Genomic DNA, 19718 nt, shown 5'->3' with positions numbered 1-19718 from the left:
AATCCATTTGAGAGGAGAACATTGGTGGAGAAACTACAGGTAAAAGATCTTGGCCCAGATCAACCTGACAGGCTAGCGAAAAGAGCTAAATGTACACACGATGCCTCTCCCATACTTGGTGCAGCAGAAAGGCTTGGCTAGCTGGATGTAGTCATGCAAATGCCTTATTTTGCTTTCCATGTCTACTTTTTAAAAAGACAGGGACAGATGGAACATGGACTTGGAATTTTAGGATTAAGGGACCTAAAACATTTATCAGAGAGGACGAAGAAACATGAGTTTACAAAAGCACATATGGACAATAGTGTCAAGCTAGCAGTCCTTGGCAGAGTCAACATAGCTACGCAACTGGACAAAGGCCACAGACACGGGGTAAGAAGCACAATGAAGAGGTGGATAAGAATAGGCACATTTTATCAAAGCATTCCTGACTTCAATAATACGGTCATTGAGAATTTACCACTCAGAAGGAGAGAAGGGCAAAATTCCTGTACAAGATATCTGTCTCACACACACACATATTGTTACACCGGCAGCTCCTGCTATCTCTCCTGAATGCCACCAGAGGTCGCCAACTCCAGAGTACTAACCCTTCCTTCACGAACTACATTTCCCATAACCCTCCGCTCAGACTGATTACTCACCCACCTGTTTCACATTATCTTTTTCTATTTAAGTTCCCTGTTTACACACATTTCGTGCAAAGTCTTGTTCTGCCTAATCTGCAATTCTGAGCATTATTTACCATTACCGTTTTCCCTGTGTTTTGACTCCTGCCTGTTCATCGTATTTCCCAGCCTGCTTGTGTGTTTTTGGACCTATTGCCTGTTTACTGGATTACCTCTCTGTCTCTCGGATTTACTTGGTTTGCCTTTCTTGTATTGTCTTCCTGTGTACCGAACCCTTGCCTGCTTTTTGTTTACCCTTTGATTTGCTACTTTGTTGTACTGTTTATACTTTTATTAAACTGCATATGGACCTTAACATTACTGCCTGGTGTCTTCGCTACACACATAAACACATTTGTAAAATTGTAATTTGTTTAATATTGGCAATAAATAATATAAAGAATAAAAGAGAATTCAGTGAAAAACACAATTTACGTCTGGACTTGAATTTATTGATAAATACATCTGCCTCCATAACAAAAACGTGCGTATGCGCAAATTTGTTTCCCGCGCGCATTGGCTCAGAGCCCCACATGAAAATGTAGGCATCAGCCGCCACTGACCTCCTTATTCAACTTCTGTTGACTGTAGAAGAAAGTAGGTGTACATGTTGTGGTAAGGCCTGGTTCCACTGGGATGAATAAACAAGTGTCTGCTAAATTACTAAATGTAAATAAAGTTCTCACCCGTGGACCATCCAGGTCTGTGGTGGTACTCTTTGTACTCTGAGGTTTCTTGGAACTTTTTGTAGATCCCCCAGTAGAGTTAGCAAAGCTCTTTACCAAACCTGAAAAAACAGTGAATTAAACATAGGCTTATCAAACAAAGTTATGAATCAAACATGACCATATAGACATATTTCTTGTATGTTCCAAGAAAAAATATATCCATTTCCAAATCAGCCCATTTCAGGTTTTTGTGACATTCAAAAGGACATTGATGAGGGATAAGTGGACATGATCATTAAGGATTCACAGCCATTTTCAGTGGTGGAGGATGAGTGATTCAGAGCATTTGTCTTGACCCAACACAAATGTTATGGATGTGCTTTTTATCATGTGGACAACCCGGGCTCGATTCCCCCATTTGTCCCACTTTTTTCCCATACTGCTTCCTGTCTCCGCTACTTTATTTTACTTCTTATAATAATAATTAAAAATAAATAAATAAATAAATATAAAAAGAGATTTAATATAATAAAAAATACAATTAATATAAAGGTTGTTTTCCCGCTGTGATTTGGTCACAGTGAAGATCGGAGAAGAAAGGTTTGATCCGAGTAAAATTAATGATAAAAAAGAGCACTGGACCATGAATAAAAAAAACAAAAACAGAAATGAATGAAAGTGGATGAGTGCACCTAGGCTAGTTGTGACTGCCATTCTATGTTGTGTGTAGACACGAGTAGAACCATAAGGAGATATGGTTATATAAGGTTATAAGGTTCCGTTATACACAAGTCCAGATGTTTATGTAAGTAGTTACGTGATATGACTTATGTGAAAGTCGTAGACAGTGTTGTGAGGGTTACTTTTGAAATGTATTCCACTACAGATTACAGAATACATGCTGTAAAATGTAATTTGTAATGTATTCCGTTAGATTACTCAAGGTCAGTAATGTAATCTAAATACTTTGGATTACTTCTTCAGCACTGGCAGATTTTTTCACTTGTTTTGACTATAAAAACTCTGCCAGTACAGTAAGACAAAATACACATGTTAAAAATACATTCTCTGAAAAACCGAAATATCTTATGCAGTGTTGTTTCTAAAACAAGATTAATCAAACTGATCTTGTTTTAAAGATTTTTAGATATTTTTACAGGAAAACAATATAAAAATTATTATCAAGAATATGATTTTTGCCCTAATATCAAAGATCTTACTAGAAAGGCCGGGAAGAGGTTGAAGTGGATAAGCTGCAAGAGGACTACTGGAACTCTCTAGGACAGCCAGGTTAAGGCTGGGAGGAGGTTGAGGAGGATCAACAGGACAGGACTACGGGAACTTTCTAGGTAAACTAGGTCAAGGCCTGGAGGAGGCCAAAGAAGATCAGCCCAGACAGGACATGGGGAACTCTTTATGTCTGTAGCAACCCTAGATTTTGGAGTTGGAACAAAAATAAATTCATCAGATGCACAGGCTGAGGCAAGAACAAAATTCTGTCCATCAGCAGGGCCCAGGGTAGGAATAACAGGCTTTTCTAGTCCTAGGTCTGACTTGTGGATGTAGGTTAGGAAAAGGATGGCTGGTTACGCTGTACAGAAGGATGGGCTGCAGAAAAAACTGTAATATTACTTGGAGGTACTGACTTGATTTGGCTGCCATGCACAACTGACTGGATGGTTATTATACACTAAAAGGGGTGCATGTGACTGACTGGTCATAACATGGGCCTGGAAAATGGCCAAAACAGGCAACTGGCTACCAGGCTGGTTGACTTGATCTGCAGAGTGTGACATACTACTTGAAGCCTGACTCAAGACTGGAAGGTATTGGTTATGAGTCAGATATCCCTCCTGGCCTGCAGGAAACCAAAATGGGATTGGTGGGACTGAAGAGACCTAGCATAGTAGGGCTGACCAGAATTCAGAGAATGACACTTGATGCATGGGTTGAATATGCATCATCAATGGTTGTGCTTCAAAACAAGGCATGAGTAGCATACTTGATGGCTGGTGCTGCATTTCAGACCACATGTTTGGAACAGGCTGGGAGGTGGACTGGTTAACTGATGGAGATAACCCTTCATTGAATAGAAGAGACTGTGAGCAAGGGACAGGATTAGCTGTCTGGCTAATAAAGGGACTCTGGGTCATAGATGGTTGCTTCAACATAGAAAGACATTCACTGTGATCCCCACATGAATGTGTTTGATTATCTGAGAAACTCAACTGAGAACTCAAGAGGCTGTTCAGCTGAGATTGAGGGGTTGGCACCACAAACGGAGGAAGGGGTTGTAGGGAAGACTGTCTAGACTGACCTGGTGACTTCTGGTTAATTGGCAGCTAACTTAGCTTGGCACTCACAAAAGTAGTGCTGTAGCACCTGGGCTGAAAATGCTATAGGCTCATTCATGGAAGTTTGGACTGGGGAACTTACATTAGGCAAGGGAGGCACAGATAGGGCCACCACTGGCCAAATTGATGCCCTATACAGAGCTCCATGATCGTCGAACGTGGGGTGCGATGCGTTGTGTGAGGTGATTGTCTGTGTTCCGTAGCTGCTTTTGGGTCCTTGAATAGCGTATAATGTCCCAGTAAGGGCAGCCGGTGGAGTTTCTGAGAGTTGGAGTTGATGCCCTATGCAGACTGTGTAATATGCATATAGGGACTGGCATTACTGGTCGCAAATAACCGTCAACTGCTCATTGTTGAGGTCTGAAACATTTCTGAAGAGCACATCTGGTTAACCCTATTACTGAGCTGCTTCACACTTTGATCCAATTCTACAAAAACTCCTTTAGCTGCCTCGGCTCTTCCATCATTGTGTTACTGGCTCTGGACTGGCAAGGGTTAAACACTGGGGCATGCTCTGAACCGCACTGGACTGGAGCTACAGATTTGGTGGATCTATGTGATTGCATGGGACATGCAGGATTCATCTTAAAATCTTCAAGATAGACTGGAGGTTTTGTACGTCTTGAAGACAGTGTGTGAAGTAATACTTGGAATTGGTCAAACTGTGGATCTTGGGCCATTGTAAATCAATTCCAGCTGAAAGGACTGCGTAAAATATTTTGGGGATGCAAAGGAATTATTATTATTTTTTTATTTTTTTTATCATGGGAGGATTAATCGTAATGGGGTGTCAGTCAAAACACCATGAGATGTACATCTGTTTGCATAAATTATTAATTGACCAATACTAATACACTTTAACAGAAAGTTTGCTGTAGATGTTAACTGATGGGACATAAGATTGTTATTTTTGATGATATTGTTGGTCTTTTAAAATACAATTAGTGCAAATACAAATAAATGCTTGTATTAATAAATATTTCCATCATAATTACTTGTAATACAATTAGTCATCACTGTATAAAGAGCTACATAGATTACAAACAATATCATCCAGTACAATGGAAACATACATCATTAACGCTGTTACCTCATTGACAAAAGACAATATGTGCTTTCAAGTTCAACTGCGCCTCATCTTAGATTTGCTGTCGGGGAGGCATGGAAAAAGATTCGTAAAGCCAGACACTTTGTACTCCTCATCGTGTGATGAACCTACATCATTCACAGCAAATTGCACAATGTTTGCTTCCTTTATTTCAGATGAAGTGGATGCGATAGAAATTAAGATAGACAGATGCTTGAATTTGACATATAATAACCAGACACACTGTTCATTTGAATAGCTTACATGCTGCTAAATACAGTTCTTGTGTGTACAAGAAGAAAGTCTGATATAAGAAAATTGTAATGTATGGCATACCACCATACTACTATTTCTGCCATAAACTGATATGGCAGAAGTATTATGAGTATGGTTATATGCCATTACAAACTCAGCCCTTGAAACGCACATCATCAGAGCTGCGTCATCATCAGAGCTTGTGCAGCCATTTTGGAGAAACTGCACTGGCTGAGCCAGCCAGATGGTTTCGACTCGCTCTCACGGTAATCTGATGGCATAAGTCATGGTGACAGATCAGTTCTAAATACCATGCATTGCTTCAAGGCAGTCGCCGATGGGTCTGCGCAGTGCTGCATGAAGTCGAACACACCTAACATTACAAGCAATGAAAGAACAGAACATTTCATTCACACAACGTGGCACCAACAATGCAACTCCAAAGCTGGCTAAAGAATGAGCTGCTGCCATGATCAAACACACTTATTTTTAAAGGCTCACATAATTACACAATTTCAATGCAAATCAAAGTGGCATGTCCATTTATTTGTTTATTTGGCAAGTAGTCTTGTAATAGGCTGAATAATGAGGAGTCAGATGGTCATTTCACAAAAGAATCTACCAAGAGAACTCTGATGCAAACCAGAGGTTGATTTCAGCTGTTCATTGATTTCTTTCTTCTCAAATTACATAATTTCAAAGAAAATATATATTTTATTTCCATGTATTTATTTATTTGGTTAGTAGCCGTGTAATAAGCATGATAATGTAAAATCAGCGGCATGTTATCACATAATAAACCCATTCAGCGTGTCCCTGTCGGGGTTTATTGTGCGATAACAACAGGCTGACTGTACATTATCCCTTACTTAACATACAGTATACAACTTTTAATTTAAAAAATGTATTAGTATATGTTGAAATTAACATTATACCAGATTTAATAATTTAACATTGTTATCATTGTTAGTTTGTGTTATATTTACATTTTGACATTTAGCAGATATTTTTATCTAAAGCAGCTTACAAATGAGAAACATAACAAGAAATTATTATTATTATTTTTGTATTTATTTTTTTCTCCCCTTTTCTTCCAAATTTGGAATGCCCACTTCCCAATGCGCTATAAGTCCTCGTGGTGGCGTAGTGACTCACCTGAATCCGGGTGGCGGAGGACGAATCTCAGTTGCCTCCGCGTTTGAGACTGTCAATCCACACATCTATCACGTGGCTTGTTGAGCGCGTTACCGCAGAGACGTAGCGTATATGGAGGCCCACGTTATTCTCCGTGGCATCCTCATACAACTCAACATGCACCCCACCGAGAGCGAAAACCACATTATAGCGACCACAAGGAAGTTACCCCATGTGACTCTACCCTCCCTAGCAACTGGGCCAACTTGGTTGCTTGGGAGTCCTGGCTAGAGTCACTCAGCACACCCTGGATTCAAACACGTGACTCTAGGGGTGGTAGTCAGCGTCAATACTCGCTGAGCTACCCAGGACCCCCATAACAAATTCTGATGCAAACCGGAGGTGGAATTTCAGCTGTCCAGCAATTTATTTCTTCTCACATAATGAAACAGTTTCAATGCAATCTGTTTCATTTCCATCTATTTGTTTATCAAATCAAATCAAATCAAATCAAATCACTTTATTGTCACACAGCCATATACACAAGTGCAATGGTGTGTGAAATTCTTGGGTGCAGTTCCGATCAACATAGCAGTCGTGACAGTGATAAGACATATACCAATTTACAATAACATCAAATTAACACAGCACAATTTAAACTCAAGTCCTGACTCAAGATGGCGCCGAGTATGGCTGCTGCGTTGCGAGCTCCAACACAACATAGTAGTGTTTTGTTTGTTTTGTTCACAATTCTTATGTTTTTTATCTTGGATGTTGTCTGCCTTATTGTCTACAACAGACAAACACTTTTGGACATTGGTTCAGCAATTTCACACCGTAAACCGGACTTCAAATTCCTCAATGCCGACCCGCTGTTTACAAACACGGCAGCGGAGCCCTTTGTCTGTGCTGCACGGCCGCGAAAACGCAAAAGGAAAAGGGGAAACAGAGCCGGCGTTCTCATCAGAGTAAGACGCCGTGCAAATCGACCCCCGCTACCCAGTATTCTACTGGCAAATGTTCAGTCTCTGGATAACAAGCTCTGTGAGCTGAAAGCGCAGATCTCTTTCCAATGAGAGACGAGGGACTGCTGCATTATCTGCCTTACAGAAACTTGGATGTCTGTGGAGATTCCAGACTCAGCCATTGAACCCACGGGGGTTCTCCGTGCACCGAGCGGACAGAGCGAAAGACCTCTCAGGTAAAAGCAGAGGAGGTGGTGTATGTTTTATGGTCAACAAATCCTGGTGTGATCAGAGGAACGTACATTCTATCAAGTCTTTCTGCTCTCCTGATCTGGAATTTCTCATGCTTCTGTGTCGACCATTCTGGCTACCGAGGGAATTCACAGCGGTCATTGTCACAGCTGTGTACATTCCCCCACAAGCCAACACAGACCGGGCACTCAAGGAACTGCATGGGAGTATAAGTGAGCAGGAAACCGCGCACCCTGAGGCCGCATTCATTGTGACCGGGGACTTTAATAAAGCCAGTTTAAAATCAGTCGCACCAAAATATCACCAGCACATTAGTTTCAACACACGAGGGGACCGGGTTTTGGACCATTGCTACTCTCCCTTCTGGGATGGCTACAAATCCCTCCCCCGCCCACCATTTGGCAAATCGGACCAAATAAAAATTTATTTGGCAAGTAGACTGATAGGCTGAATAATTAGGGGTTAGACAGTAATTTTCACAAAATAAATACAAAAAGAACTCAGACGCAAACCGGAGGTGGATTTTAGCGGTTCAGCCATTTCTTTCTTCTGAAATTACATAATTTCAACATAAATCAATATTTTATTTCCATTTGTTTGTTTGGTTATTAGTAGGGGTGTGACGATACACTTAGTTCACGAGACGAGATGATACACGATATTGGGTTCACGAGAACGAGACGATATTTTAACACTATTTTTAAGAAATCTTCAATGACGAAATATATGACTGGAAAAATAGCCTTTTATTCAACTGAAAGTCACAAAATGCAAAACAATGCAGGTGCATTTTGAAATGTTTTAACTAATCATCTTGTAATGAATGTCACTTCAGTTCTACTTTCTGAGTATGAATTATCATATGCAATAAAAGACAGAACAATATGCAAGCACTGTAAAAGGTTTTGCCACAAACTCAACTGACTTGGCGTTGTCTGGCCTTTCAGTGTTTTTTTCACAGGCGCGGTTGATTTTAGTTGAGAGCTGTGGTGGTTCTGTATGTGTCTTTACTAGTGCTCGTGTTAGCCACGGTGTACGGCACTATTTTCTTACAGTGCTTACATATTGTTCATGTCTTGTCTGTCACTCTGTCGCCGTTTTTTGTTTCTACCGGGTACCCAAAATGCTGCCACACAAATGATTTAAAAGTGGCGGGGGCATCTTCTATGCTAATTTCACCCTCACACTCCATCAGGCTGATATTGTGAGACAGCTTTTCACCTCGACGAGAAATATCGTCACGTTTTAATATCGCGAGATCTCGTGGCACGAAATCTCTTCACACCTCTAGTTAGTAGCCATGTAATAAGCAGGATAATGTAAAGTCAGCCGGTTGTTATCACACAATAAACCCCTTCAGGGTGATACAAGACCTGATCACCCTGTCTGGGTTTATTGTACGATAACAACCAGCTGACTTTATATTATACCTTACTTATTAGACGGCTGTCTGGAATACTCGATTCTGATTGGTCATTGGCCCCATCTTGTGGTCTGATATTTCTGTGTAACCACTGCACATCAACATATCAGACCGCTCATCTGGGTGTCTGAGCCATCTTTCCTTCTTATTGCATCACTCTGTGATCTCAACAAGTAAGCTAATAAAAGAATTTCAACTCAAATCAATGTTTCATGTGCATTTATTTATTTATTTGGCAAGTAGTCTTGTAATAAGATGCATTGTGAGCAGTCAGCAACAGAAGCCGTGGAAGAATTTCAGCTGTTCAGCGATTTATTTCTTCTCACATAATTACAATTTCAATGCCAATCAATGTTTCATGTCCATTTATTTGTTTATTTGGCAAGTAGTCTTGTAAACCGCTGGATAATGAGGAGTCAGATGGTCATTTCACAAAATAAACACCAACAGAATTCCAACGCAAACTGGAGGTGGATTTTAGCTGTTCAGGGATTTATTTCTTCTCACATAATAACATAATTTCAACGTGTCAACATTTTATGTTAAGGTATTTATTTATTTGGTTAGTATCCATGTAATAAGTGGGATACTATACAGTCAGATGGTTATCGCAAAATAAACCCTTTCAGGGTGATACAATACCTGATCACCCTGTCTGTGTTTATTGTGCAATAACAAGCAGCTGACTGTACATTATTCCTTACATAGCATATATAAAATTATTGTTAAGTGTTGCCATAAAAACTGCCTACTACTGTATATGTCTACTTTAATTGTTATGTGTTACTTTATATTTTTCACTTTTTGTTTTATCCTGAAGATGCCCTTATTCTGGCCTCTGTGTTTCCAGCTTCTTCCTACTGTATTTGCAAATATGCACATTTTGATGAAAATAAAAAAAATTGGAATAAAAGATACTTTCTCTTTCCATACTGTATATATTTTTAGAGTTGATATGGTGTACAATTAAAAAGTCTTTAACTCTTCAATGACAAGCTAATGTCTGTTATGTTTTATAACTGTAACTTATAACTCTCATATGTTTTATAACGTTAATAGCCAGTAGAGATCGTTTACCTGACAATGGGCAATCATGACTGATCATGGGTCAAATATAGGCAAACAATGATCTGAAAAAGATGGTGAACAAACTTTCAATACAGCAAAATCATAGCATCACTATGGAAACCATCCTAGTTACTTGCGTAACCTCCATTCCCTGATGGAGGGAACGAGACGTTGTGTCGATGTAGTGACACTAGGGGTCACTCTTGGGAGCCCCAAACACCTCTGGTCTTTGATAAAAGGCCAATGAAAATTGGTGAGTGGTATTTGCATGCCACTCCCCCAGACATACGGGTATAAAAGGAGCTGGTATGCAACGACTCATTCAGGTTTTATGCTGAGGAGCTGAGACAAGGTCCGGCCATTTCAGCGGGTAGTTCAGCGTTGTCGCAGGAGGGACACAACATCTCGTTCCCTCCATCAGGGAACAGAGGTTACACAAGTAACCAGGACGTTCCCTATCTGTCACTCATTCGATGTTGTGTCGATGTAGTGACACTAGGGGTCCCTATACGAAACGCCACAACTGGCTGAACTGTGTTACGTGAACTGGCGGTGTGTGACGGGCAGACCACTGTGTGCCTCGTAGCCAGCACACCAGGCCGACACGTAACCTCCCCCAACATATTTATGAGTGTCGAACAGCCCTTTGGGGACAAGTCGACTACCCAAAAGATAGAGTCAGGCTAACCCAGTCGTGGCCTCTTTTCCCCTTCTTTATTTCCACTCCCTAAAAAAGAAGGGGGATTATCCAACTGGGCAACCAGGTCTAGTCGGGGGGTGTCCCTCCCAAGGGGAGGACACCGTGGAGACCACACCTCGCCCAAAGGGGGGGGGGGGATATTTAAGTGGAAAATACATCACATGGTCTTGCCGACCGTGTGGAGAGTCTCATGGTAGATCCTACCCAACGGGGGAGGAGTTGCTACAAACATGGAGACTGTGGCAGAGGGAGCTCTGCCCAAGGAAGATGCAGTTTGCCAACAGGGAAACAAATTAGCGGAAGATATACAGTACATCGCGTGGGGTTACCTTACAGGGAACCGCCACATGCGGAGAACCTACCTCAGAACAGGGCTCTTAGTTAGCATGTGTACTGGGCCGGCAGCGAGTCTCTCCGAAAACTCGACTGCCACAGGGCTCAGAGGAAGTCAACCAGGGAACATAGTTTGTGAACACTACTGGGAATTAATGGCGCACTTTTTCAGCTCAGAGGAGGTGAAAGACGCTATGTGCAAGCAATACACCCGGCCGGCTATCCCAGGCTTATCCGCTTGTATTACGTGTCACTACCTGGAATGAAACCGGTTCCACCCGGAGGTTGTAGAACCTTGCAAAGGTGTTGGGTGTTGCCCAGCCAGCTGCTTTGCAAATGTCGGTTAGAGAGGCACCCCTGGCCAGGGCCCAGGAGGCTGCTGCACCCCTGGTAGAATGGGCTCGTAGCCCTACAGGGGGCGGCATGTCCTGGGCCTGATATGCCATAGCTATGGCGTCAATGAGCCAGTGGGTGTTCCTCTGCTTGGAGACAGCGCTTCTTTTCCGCTGTGCACCAAAGCAGACAAAGAGCTGCTCAGATATCCTAAAGCTCTGCATGCGATCCAAATAGATGCGTAAAGCACGCACCAGACACAGCAAAGATAGGGCTGGGTCTGCCTCCTCCTGGGGCAGTGCTCACATGTTCACCACCTGGTCGCTAAAAGGGGTCGTGGGAACCTTGGGCACACAGCCCGGTCAGTGTCTCAGGATCACGTGAGAGTAGCCCGGACCGAACTCCAGGCACGTTTCACTGACAGAGAACGCTTGCAGGTCTCCTACCCTCTTGATGGAAGTGAGCACAGTCAGGAGGGCAGTCTTCAAGGAGAGTGCCTTAAGCTCAGCTGACTGCAAAGTCTCAAAGGGGGCTCTCAGTAGACCCTGATGAACTACAGAGAGGTCCCGTGAGGGAACGAGGTGTGGTCTGGAGGGATTCAGCCTCCTGGAACCTCTCAGGAACCTGATGATCAGGTCGTACTTCCCTAAGGACTTACCGTCCACTGTGTCGTGGTGTGCTGCTATAGCAGCTACGTACACCTTCAAGGTGGAAGGGGACAGCCGCCCTTCCAACCTCTCCTGCAGGAAGGAAAGCACCGATCCGACTACGCATCTCTGGGGGTCTTTCCGTTGGGAAGAACACCACTTAGCGAACAGATGCCACTTAAAGGCATACAGGCACCTTGTAGAGGGGGTCCTAGCCTGAGTGATCGTGTCTACCACCATGGGTTGTAGACCGCTTAGGTCTTCCGTGTCCCGTCCAGGGGCCAGACATGGAGATTCCAGAGGTCTGGTCGTGGGTGCCAGATGGTGCCCCGTCCCTGAGAAAGAGGGTCCTTCCTCAGGGGAATTCGCCGGGGGGACTGTCGCAAGGAGCGTGAGATCCGAGAACCACGTCTGGGTGGGCCAGTAGGGTGCTACCAGGACGACCTGCTCCTCGTCCTCCCTGACCTTGCACAGAGACTGTGCAAGTAGGCTCACTGGGGGAAACGCATATTTGCGCAGGCCAGGGGGCCAGCTGTGTGCCAGCGCATCTATGCCGAGGGGGGCCTCGGTCAGGGTGCACCAGAGCGGGCAGTGGAAGGATTCTTGGGAGGCAAACAGGTCCACCTGAATCGACTCCAAATCAGCTGGACCACCTGAGGGTGGAGTCTCCATTCTCCCCTGAGGGTAACCTGCCGTGACAGTGCGTCCGCTGTAGTGTTGAGGTTGCCCGGGATGTGAGTGGCTCGCAGCGACTTGAAGTGCTGCTGGCTCCAGAGGAGGAGATGGCGGGCGAGTTGTGACATACAACGAGAGCGCAGACCGCCTTGGCGGTTGACATATGCTACCGTTGCCATGTTGTCTGTCTGAACTAACACGTGCTTGCCCTGGATCAACAGCCGAAACCTCCGCAGGACGAGCAGAACTGCCAACAACTCGAGGAAGTTGATGTTCCAATGCAGTCGCGGGCCTGTCAACAAGCCGGCGGCTGCATGCCTATTGCAAACAGCGCCCCAGCCCATTTTGGAGGCATCTGTCATGACCACGACGCGCCTGGAGACCTGTTCTAGGGGAACACCTGCCCTGAAAATGGCTGAAAAGACGGTGAAAGACCAGCGTGATGACCACACGATGTGTCCCGCGGCACCATGCCCATCTCGGGACTCGAGTCTGAAGCCAGTGCTGAAGCGGTCTCATATGCATCAACCTTAGTGGGGTGGCCACCGCTGATGCCATATGCCCCAGGAGCCTCTGAAAGAGTTTCAGTGAAACCGCTGTTTTCTGTTTGAACGCCTTCAAACAGGCCAGCACCGATTGGGCACACTTGTTCGTGAGGCGCACTGTCAAAGAGACTGAGTCCAACTCCAATCCGAGGAAAGAGATGCTCTGAACCGGAAGGAGCTTGCTCTTTTCCCAGTTGACCCGAAGCCCTAGTCAGCTGAAGTGTGAGAGCACCAAGTCCCTGTATGCACACAATATGTCACGAGAGTGAGCTAGGATTAGCCAGTCGTCAAGATAGTTGAGAATGCGAATGCCCACTTCCCTTAGCGGGGCAAGGGCTGCCTCTGCGACCTTTGTGAAGATGCGAGGAGACAAGGACAGGCCGAAAGGGAGGACCTTGTACTGATACACCTGACCCTCGAATGCAAACCGCAGGAAGGGTCTGTGTCAAGGTAGAATTGAGACATGGAAGTACGCATCCTTCAGGTCTACCGCTGTGAACCAATCTTGATGCCGGACGCTCGCCAGAATGCGTTTTTGCATCAGCATCTTGAATGGGAGTCTGTGTAAAGCCCGGTTCAGTCTTCGCAGTTCCAAGATTGGCCGCAACCCACCACCTTTTTTTTTGGTACGATGATGTAGGGGCTGTAAAACCCCTTCTTCATCTCGGCCGGAGGGACAGGTTCTATCGCGCCCTTCTGTAGGAGGGTAGCGATCTCCGCGCGCAAGGTAGCAGCGTTTTCGTCCTTCACCAAGGTGAAGTGGATACCGCTGAACCTGGGCGGGCGCCTGGCGAACTGAATCGCGTAGCCGAGTTGGACGGTCCGGACCAGCCATCGCGACGGATTGGAAAGCGCAAGCCACGCATCCAAGTTCCACACAAGGGGGACCAAGGGGACAACATCGTCGGATGTACCAGCAGGTGGGGCCTCGTGGCGGGGCGGAGCTCGACGTGCCACACCACATTGTGGCTGTGCTGAGTCTAGGGACATCGAAGCACGTACCTGGCTCCTTGTGACCACCCCCGGAATAGCCTGGGACGGGGGAGGAAGAGGCCTGTCCTCATGACCCGTGGAGACTGTCACATCAGGGGCGGATGTGTGCCACAGCTGGGCGCTCAGGGGCTGGGAGACCACTGCTGGAGCGCCAATGCTGCAAGGAAAAACCCGTGGACGATAGTCGTGATTACGACAGTGCACACTGGGTATCTGACCCAGGGAAGGAGGAAACCGCTCTTTTGCTGAACTGTTGGGTACCGCAGCCACTTGGGCATGTGGTGAAATCAAACAAAAAGGTAACATAAGATTCTCCACCCGGCCCTCCACCAGGGGATGGAGTGGTCCTCTTACCAGCTCCAGATGAGTGGGTTTCTTCGAACCTCGGTCGCCCTTCTCAGGGGCGCTTTGATGTCCTCCATTGGTTCATAGCGGCCGACTGTGAAATGGGTGGTGTCTGCTTCCTGCAGTGGGCTCCACGCCGGGGCCGGGCCGAAGGAGCGGGCTGCGGCGGAGCCGGTGTAGTCAACGCAGGGGGACGCCCTTGGCGACAAGCAGACGTGGTGCGGGATCTTGAGCCATGCCGGGGCAGGATATGCCGGATAGCCTCTGTCTGCTGCTTCACCATCGAGAGCTGCTGGGCAAAGTCCTCGACGGTGTCACCGAATAGGCCAGCCTGGGAAATGGGGGCAGCAAGGAACTGTGTCTTGTCGGCCGCCCCCATGTCGTCCAGGTTGAGCCAAAGGTGGTGCTCCTGGACCACTAATGTGGACATCGTCCGCCCGAGAGACCGCGCCGTGACCTTCGTCGCTCGGAGAGCAAGGTCAGTCGCCGAGTGCAGTTCCTGCATCAGATCTGGGGTGGAACTACCCTCGTGCAGTTCTTTTAGCACCTTGGCTTGGTGGACCTGCAGGAGAGCCATGGCGTGCAGGGCAGAGGCGGCTTGTCCAGCAGCGCTGTAAGCTTTAGCTGTCAGGGATGATGTGAACTTACAGGGCTTGGGTGGGAGCTTTGGGCATCCGCGCCAGGTGACAGCGTTCTGCGGGCATAGGTGCACCGCGAGCGCCTTATCCACCGGGGAATCGCCGTATAGCCCCCGGCCGCCCCGCCATCGAGGGTAGTGAGGGCGGGGGAACTGAGGAATCGGGACCGGGCAGTAAAAGGTGCCCCCCACGATTTCGTCAGCTCCTCATGCACTTCCGGGAAGAAAGGCACTGGAGCGGGGCGTGGCTGCTTTGAGCGGCGCCGCGAGCCCAGGACCCAATCATCGAGCCACGAGGGTTCAGGGGAGAGCGGAGGGTTCCACTCTAGCCCGACACTTGCGGCCGCCCGGGAAAGCATGTCCGTCATCTCTGCATCAGCCTGTGACTGGGCAATCATCCCCGAAGGGGGGAGCCCAGCTGAGGCTTCTGCATCCAACTGGACAAGCCCGCTCTCCGATGCTGCACTCGAGAGCTCATCATCTTCACGGGCTCCGAACAAGAGGCCAGACTCGCCATGAGACAAGCCGGTGGACTCATCCGGAAGCCCGATCGGGGCAGACGAGCGTGCTGGGGAATGGGAGGTCCGTGGGGGGATACCCGGTGGAGGCAATCCCATTGGGGTCCCCAAATTGCCCCCAGTGCTAGCCGCGCTGGCCTCAAACCCGTAGGTAGAAGGACCGAGGCGGGGAGCCGTTTTTCTTACGAAAGCAAGCCTCGACCGCAACGTTGCCATGGTCATGTTCTCGCAGTGAGAACATGAATCATCCACGAATGCTGCCTCCGTGTGGGTCGTGCCCAGACACGAAAGACAGCGATCATGACCATCTGAAGTTGAGAGGTAACAACCACAACCAGGAATAACACACAATCGGAAAGGCATCTTTAAAAAGATGCGTCTTTAAAAAGATGTTCGGTGTGTGCAGCTCTTTTAGAGAAATATACTCTTTTAGAGAAATAAACTCTTTCAGAAAATATACTCTCTTTTTTCTGCCGAAGCGCCCAGGGGCGTTCTCTGCAGTGCACCAGTGCAGAGGAGGGAGAAGCCGCTGAAATGCGCTGTCAGATCCAGCAGAGGTGAATGAACAGAAGGAATTCAGCTCAATGAGCATGACCGTTCGGCTCCAAAGAGAAAATCTGAATGAGTGGTTGCATACCAGCTCCTTTTATACTCGTATGTCCAGGGGAGTGGCATGCAAATACCACTCGCCAATTTTCATTGGCCTTTTATCAAAGACCAGAGGTGTCTCGGGCTCCCAAGAGTGACCCCTAGTGTCACTACATCGACACAATGTCGAGTGAGTGACAGATAGGGAACAGGAGTTAGTTGTCACATATTTTACTCAAGTGAAAATTTGGGTTTATGGGTTTATTTAAAAAAAGAAGTACATTTTTGTATAGCCACATACCGTAATGTCTTAGCTATACAAAGAAACGAAAATGTTCATGGCTATAGCTCAAAATTTCAGTTCATTGGACTCACATTGACCTTTTACGACAACATTCTCTAGTACTCACACTACATGGGGTAAGTTGTCACAATGGGAACCTGCCATTAACTAGCATTTATACAGTCAAATAAATAATTATGAAACCCAAAACAGTTCATGAAAGAGTAAACCACCGATTCTTGAAATAAGAGACAAAACATGTTTTATTTTTTAATACTAATTAATTTGAAATGGATATATTTGCAGACAAAGGTCTCAGATAACGAACTATGTAATGGAACAGGTTTTTATAAAAACACTTTTTCCTGAAAATTGACATTTATTCACTTTCTAAATTACATCTTACTGCAATATCTGTCAACTCCATCAGACACACTAAAAGCATGCCATTTTAATTTGATACATACAACAGTGTAAAATCTTTAATTATCTAATAACGGTGTTCAGTAAAGGAGTTAAGTAATAAAATACATTCTATAATTTGTTTATCTGTTTTCACACTATTCTAAAAAATTCTGACGTTGCTGACAAAATTGAATATTTTTCCATCTTAACCATGTGTTGTACACTTGAGACATTTTTTTTTTTTTCCTCAGTTAAAGCTTCCTCTATGACCCAAACATAAAGCCAAAATTATTCCACAAGTCTTAACAGAAATGATCACAATGAGATGACATGTTAAGCTGTGACCAGAGAGACTTAAACACTGTTTGTTTGAAATAGATACAAATATAAAAATTACCAGACAATACGTCCTACTGTTGTATCTACTATGAGAAGGAAGTGGGAAAGGAGTGCTCAGAATTATAGCTGACCATGGCATTGCCTGATTTATTCAGGATTATAAAAATATCTGACAGAGTTGATGCAATGTGAGGACACAATTTAGATTATATATATATATATATATATAATTAAAATTTTACTTTATGTATTGTTTGAAGATCAATAGCCTACCTTTTAGTTGATATTTATATTTATGAATTTGTTGCATTTTTTAACACTTTGTATGGCAGTTTGACATTGTGACCTCTTGCTGAGGACAGGTTAAGTTACATGTGCTTCCAGGTATAGAAATAATTATAATTCTAAGTAATAAATGCCCTGAGTATACACATTTCCTTTAGATTGAACTTTTTCAGTATTTTTATTAATATTAATTTCTTGATTTGTTAAAATAAAGATGACTTTTGTACATAGGACATGTTTTGTCCCAGTGAAACATGTAAGTATCATACAACATATCAAATTATTGTTTTGGCCATCAGAAATGATAAAATAAATAAATAAATAAATAAATAAATAGTGTGTTTAGTTGTTTACCCAACAGCTATAACTATTAATTTGTAGGATAAAGTTCACAAAACATTATTCTAACTGAAGTTTTGAACTGGATGTGTGAAGTCAACATGCACTCACACCTTTATTATCTAAACTACAGCAATTAAAAATGGTAAACTTTTAAAAAACTAAAATACTTTGTTATTGAATAATGATACTTGGATGATCACTTCCTTTCTCTGTCCTACTGGAGGGCGGAGACATGCACTGCACCTCACCTGACATCAGTGCAAGGCAATAGAAGGAAATAAAAGCTTGTAAAATCTCTGCGGACATAAAAGAGCAGTTATGCGGCTTGATAAGAAGCGAATGAAGAACAGGGGAAAGAAGGTAAATGAGACGTATTTTCTACATAATATATTCTGTATAAATATATAAAGTGTTTTATGAGTTGTTATTCGGATGTGGAATATATGAAAAGCATTCCAAACAAGGGAATGGAATTTGTATTTATATCTGGACGAAACATTCTCAGTATTCTTTTCCAAAGCAAAACTTACAATTCTTTGTTACAAATTAATTCCCCAGTCTGGCTAACATAATGTTATAAACCTCAAACAACTGTCTTAAGAAAGAAGAAATAAAAAAATAAAAAAATCAGCTCTTTATCATATAATTACGGAATTATTTACTATAAGCAAATCCATTTGGCAAAGCCATAAAATACAAACCAAACATAAAACTTAGATACATTAATTACTGTTATAGATTTACAATTTACAATAGTTCTTGCATAATAATAGGCTAATAACTATAATTTAACTTTTGTACAGTAAGACTATACTACTGACATTTCAACTGACTTAGTTGTAATTAAAATAGTTTGAATAACTTACTTAATAAACCATCTATCTAACTGTCTGCCACAACACGAGTTATACTAACATGCAGATGTACGACTTGAATTATTCACTTGTCATGAAGGATTAAAAAAACGGAGCAGATTTTCAACAACTGTACTTCTAATTAAAATAAACTAATACAGAACATCTGAATAAAAACTTTAAAAAATCTTTATGCTTTCAATTTGCAAACCAACCCCAAAACAGGCAATGATTTGCAAGGGTCATCAGTATAACAAAACAGACTGGTTCATATGTCCTGTGCAGTGTTGACATATGTATAAAAATAATGCTTTAATGATTTTAATGTGAGTCCTTCTCTGTCAAGATCTCAAATGTGAATAAAATAAAAGTGTTGTACTATAAGATGCTGTTGTGCCTAAAGAGAGATTATGAGAGTTTAATTAGAACATTATCACTACAACAGCCATGTAAGAAAAATATGTGATGGAACAGTGTCATTGTTGGAATCTTTATTATGCACTAGTTGTCAGACTAGTTTTAAAGCCCTGTCTTGTCTTTGTTGTAGAAATAGTTTCTATGGTCTGTCACTTTCAGAATGTCAGAGATCAGAGGAGCAGGGTGTTAATCCATTTGCAACTAGACTAATAAATGAATAAAATACTAGATTCATAAAATGCAGATATTAATACACTGAAAACATGATAACTTAATTCAAATGTGCTTCATGTGGTAACAGGTGAATTAACTGGTTTGAGCAGGTAGAAATATCTCCTTAAGGTAACACTTGTAGGTTTTTTACAGTGTAATCAGGAGACAAAGTAAAACTGAAAGCAGGGTAAACACCGGGCCGTCAATGCAAATAATAAACAAATATGAATCATAGATTCAAAGTAGATAAAGATAGAGTGAAAGGTTAACAAAGATAATGGCTGATTTAAAATGCAGTTTAATAGTCATCCTTTATATTATAGAAAGCAGGAAATGATACAAACATAAGTTCAATGAGTAAGCAAAGCAGTCTAGAGGTTTGGATTTATAGT

At 43.7% G+C, this 19718-nt stretch overlaps 1 protein-coding gene across 11 annotated transcripts in view; it reads left to right on the top strand.

Moving 5' to 3' along the window:
• LOC127438202 (uncharacterized) overlaps positions 1-19718 on the top strand; it is an 85541-nt gene that overhangs the window by 47077 nt on the left and 18746 nt on the right. The window contains exon 1 of one of the 11 annotated variants that reach the window (XM_051693610.1): positions 18130-18202. The exons of the other annotated variants lie outside the window; for them this stretch is intronic. The gene's annotated coding sequence lies outside the window, so the exon portion shown is untranslated. Of the gene's footprint in view, positions 1-18129; positions 18203-19718 lie in introns of those variants that run through there. 11 annotated transcript variants of the gene reach the window in all.

Source organism: Myxocyprinus asiaticus, chromosome 49, assembly GCF_019703515.2.
Source record: "Myxocyprinus asiaticus isolate MX2 ecotype Aquarium Trade chromosome 49, UBuf_Myxa_2, whole genome shotgun sequence".
In the NCBI taxonomy this organism is placed as follows: domain Eukaryota; kingdom Metazoa; phylum Chordata; class Actinopteri; order Cypriniformes; family Catostomidae; genus Myxocyprinus; species Myxocyprinus asiaticus.
Note: the sequence above shows the minus strand (reverse complement) of the source record. Positions and strands in the feature narration are given on the sequence as shown.